Consider the following 4,517-nt stretch of genomic DNA (forward strand, 5'->3'; position numbering starts at 1 on the left):
AAATGTTTTTTCACCATATTCTATAGAGACTTGAAGTTCAACATATCAATACTTGATGAAAAATACCTGTTCCATGTTATGCCTAAGATGTTTGATATTCAGACAGATAGTGAGGTTAAGCTTAACAGCCTAGGTTGTATGGTGATAACAATAAGCTTCCTTCTAGAGGGTTAACAACCTAAGTTTGCAGTCCAAAATTAGAGAAAAAAGGGAGGCAGCAAGGAAAGCCAACATTTGTTAAAGAGGTGATCTTTCTTCCAGTGAACATTTTTGACCGCTTTGTCAGCATGAGGTGGCTGAGTATGTTTGGAGTTGTATCTGCATCTTCTAATGTTTTCCACTGATCCTCAGGTCTGTTTTTTTCCCCAGTACCATGTTGATTTTATAACAGTCACTTTGTAGTATAACTTCAAATCAGGAATTGTAATGCCTCCGGCCTTGCCTTTGTTGCCCAGAATTGTCTCTGCTATTCTAGGTCTTTCCTGGCTCCAAAAAAATTTTAGGAATGTTTTCTCTAGATCTTAGGGTATGTTGATAGTATTTTGATAGGGATTGCATTAAATCTGTATAACAATTTTGGGAGTATGGCCATCTTCACAGTGTTGGTTCTTCATACCCAGGAGCAAGGAATATCTTTCCATTGTCTGAAATCCTTTTCAGTCATGTTTTTCTCAGAGCAGTATAATTTTGCTTGAATAGATCTTTTACTCCTTTCATTAGATTAATTCCTATGTATTTCACTTCTTGAGATGCTTTTGTAATGTGTATTGTTTCTCTTATTTCCCTCTCTGTGTTATTGTTATCTTAGTAGAGGAATGCTATTGACTTTTGGGTATGACTTCACTATGCTACTGAATTTGTGTATTAATTTCATGAGCTTCTTGGTGGAGTTTTTTGGGTCTTCCAGGTAGGGTATCATGACATCTGCAAATGATGATACTTTAACTTCTTTACCTATTTATTTATTTTATTTCACTTTGTCTTTTTTTTTTTTCCTGGTAGAACCGGGGATTGAACTCAGGTCCTTGCACTTGCCAGGCAAGTGCTTATTCTACTGAGCCATCTCCCCGGCCCCCTAACTTTGTCTTCTGATGGCTCTAGCTAATGATTCCAGAACTATACTGAATAGGAGTGGTGATAGAGGACATCCTTGTCTTGTACCAGATCTGAGACTAAAAGATTTCAGTTTTCCCCCACTTAGAATTACATTGGGTATTGGATTGTCATTGACGACTTTTATCAGTTTGAGTTAAGAATCCATCTATTCCAATTTTCTATAGGGCTTTGATCATGAATGAGTGTTGGATTTTGTCAAAAGTCTTTTCTGTATCAATTGACACAATCTTTTGGTTTTTGGATTTGGCTTTATTGATATAGTGTATTACATTTATAGATTTGCATATATTGAACCATCCTTGCATCTCTAGGATGAATCCTACCTGGGTGTGGTGTATAATCATAATGATTTGCTGTATTCTATTTGTTAGGATTTTATTAGGGATTTTTGCATCTAATTCATCAAGGAAATTGGCATACAGTTCTCTTTTTTGATTGAATCTGTCTTTGGTTTGGGTATCAGTATAATACTTGCCTCTATGAATGACTTGGGAGATTTGCTTCCTTTTTAATTTTGTTGAAGAGTTTGTAGAGGGTTAGGATTAAATCTCTAAATGCCTTGTAGAATTTAACTATGAATTTATTATGGCCTGGGCTTTTTTGTTGGTAAATTTCTTATTACATTTTCAATTTCATTGGCTGATATTGGGTTATTCAGAGTTCTCAAATCTTCTTGATTGACTTTTGGTAGTTTGTACCTTTCTAGGAATTTGTTCATTTCTCCTGTGTCTTCAATTCTGTGGAAGCCAAGATTTTCAAAGTAGCTATTGGTGGCATTCTGACTTTCCACAGGGCCTGTAGTAATTTTACACTTTTCATTCCTTATTGCTTGATTTGGAGTTTTTTCTTTCTTTCTTTTTTTTTTTTTTTTTTTTTTTTTGATGAGGTTTGCTAGGGGTTTATGAATTTTATTTAATCTTTCAAAGAACCAGCTCTTTGATTCATTTATTCTTTGTATTGTTTTCTTTGTCTGAATTACATTAATTTCTGCTCTAAAATTTACAATATCCTCCTGTTTTGGGGCTTTAACTTTGATTTGCTCTTCTTTTTCTAGACTTTTGAGGTACAGCGTTAGGGTATTTATTTGTTTTCATTTTGTTTTCTTAATGTGTGAGTTCACAGCTATAAACAGCCCTCCAAGAACTGCTTTCATTACATCACACAAATTCCAATAAGTTGTGCTCAAATTTTCACTGAATTGAACATATTGTTTAATTTCTTATTTAATATCTATAACCCATTAGTTGCTGAGGAGGGTGTTATTTAGTTTCCTTGGGTTTATGAGGACTTTGTGGTTTCTTTTGTCATTAATTTCCAGTTTCTTTGCACTGTGGTCAGATAATACACATGGGATAATTTCTTCTTCTTTTGCATATACTTAAGCATGACCTATGGATTAATATGTGGTCTATGTTAGAAAATGTCCCATGTTTAATTTGATGGGCTTCCCTTTAAATGTGATCTGTTTCTTTTCTCTAGTGGCTTTTAGTATGCTGTTTTTGTGCTGAATATCTGGGATCTTCATTATTATATACCTGGATCTGGTTTTAATTGGGTTGATGTTAATTGGAGTTCTATATTCCTTAGTTACCTGAATGTCAGATTTTTTCCCCATATTTGGGAAGTTTTCTGCTATTACTTCTGCCCATATTCTTTTTATGTTGTTTTTATTGATTACTTCTTTGATGTCTATTAGTCTTATATTATTCATCTTTCTATCATCTTGCAGCTGTTGCATTATTATTCCCTGGATCTGAGTTGTTTTTAAGAGATCTTTCCTTACCTTTTCACTAGCTACAACAATGTCTTCAATGTATGAATGTAAATCTTGACTTACATACATTTCATTTCACTGCCAACTTTTATTTGAGTTTTTGATCTCTTGAATATCTCTTTGAATCTTCTTCATGCATTCTGTTTCATTTCTATATTGCTCATTCAGGGTTTCTATTATTTTTCTATTCTCTATTGTTTATCAGTGTCTTCTTTAGATCACTTAGTAATTCTTTCATTATAGTTATCATTTCTTCTTTTGTTATGGAGATTATTGCTGATCTCATTTCCTCTCTACCTTTCTGCAGTCGTTTTGTATTCCAGACACTATTATTTCAGAACTCTCAGGTGTATGACTTCCAATTTTTTCTATTGTAGTGTCTCCTGCATTTGATCTGAGTGGGTTCAGGGCTTGAGAATGCATTTTGTTCCTTCTGTTTGTTATTTTATATTTCAGAGAGAACTCTTTAATTTGATTTCTTTGATTTTTTTTTGTGTGTGAAATTTTGATAGCTGTATCACTGTGACCAGAGCCTTTCTGTATAGAGTCTGTTCTTTAGGTGTCTCTTCTGTGTCAGTGATTATTTTGTGTATGTCCCATGGTTTTGCCCTCTACATTGATTGAGTGTGAGATACTGGTTTCTGTTTGGTACTCTCCTCTGATTTTGGGTGTAGAGCTTTGGTGCTGTTATCATCCAAGCACCTTCTGCTGCTATTACCCAAGAGAGATCATGTGGTTAAGGCAGATATAGTTTCCTATTTATTGTACTACAATTATCAATACTAATAATGGGTAGTGAGATTTAATGCTTGCCAAATTTTGTAATCAATTGTATTTTAAACCACAAGAGAAAATATTATAACTGTATTGCTAAGCAGATATTAAATTGTAAATTTGTATTTAAATTAGTTCCCCTAACTTCTGTCTGGTCCCATGCCCTTGATGTATCTGGAGTCCTCCAGGCAGACTAGTTCACCTCAGTTACCTGTTGCCTCCTCTTTCTCTCAAGAGGCAGAGAATGCTTTCTTAGATCTGGGTCTAGCAGTGTTCCTTAACTCACTGTGTTCAGACCGACCAAGTTCAAACCCATCTAGTTGGGCCTTTCTGCAGTCTTGGTCCCACACTGGGCCTGTCTGCTGAAGGTTCCAGTGCCCAGTCCCACATGCCAGGCCTGTCTGCTTGTTCTCTTTCAGTATACGATACCCGTTTTCCTCATTTGGCATGTAAGACAGTGTGCTCCTTTAATAAACAAAGTGGTCATCAGTCCTCTCTACATTCGAAGGCTGAAACTTCTGTACAGGAGGCTGCAGTCTGCTCTGCAAGGCTGAAAAGTTTTCACTGGAAGCTCGGAGATGACATACAAAGTGGAAATGAACAATGAAGCTTCTCTGAAGAAATACATAAGTGACCCTTCCTGCTTTCTTTCCTTTTATACCATCCAACAAATTTCCCTAGGTTGGCCCTTCTATTTTCAGTAAATCACCTCAGCCACAGGCAGAATGATGCTGATCCAGTGAGGTGGGCGGTTTCTTACTCAAGATAACGTAGTCAGTTAACTACCTCATGAGCCCATGTCCTGCCTGGGGCCCCCTTTTTAAATTTAAAATATTTATTACAGTAAAAGACA

Source organism: Octodon degus, unplaced genomic scaffold, assembly GCF_000260255.1.
Source record: "Octodon degus isolate 3935 unplaced genomic scaffold, OctDeg1.0 scaffold00255, whole genome shotgun sequence".
NCBI classification, from domain to species: domain Eukaryota; kingdom Metazoa; phylum Chordata; class Mammalia; order Rodentia; family Octodontidae; genus Octodon; species Octodon degus.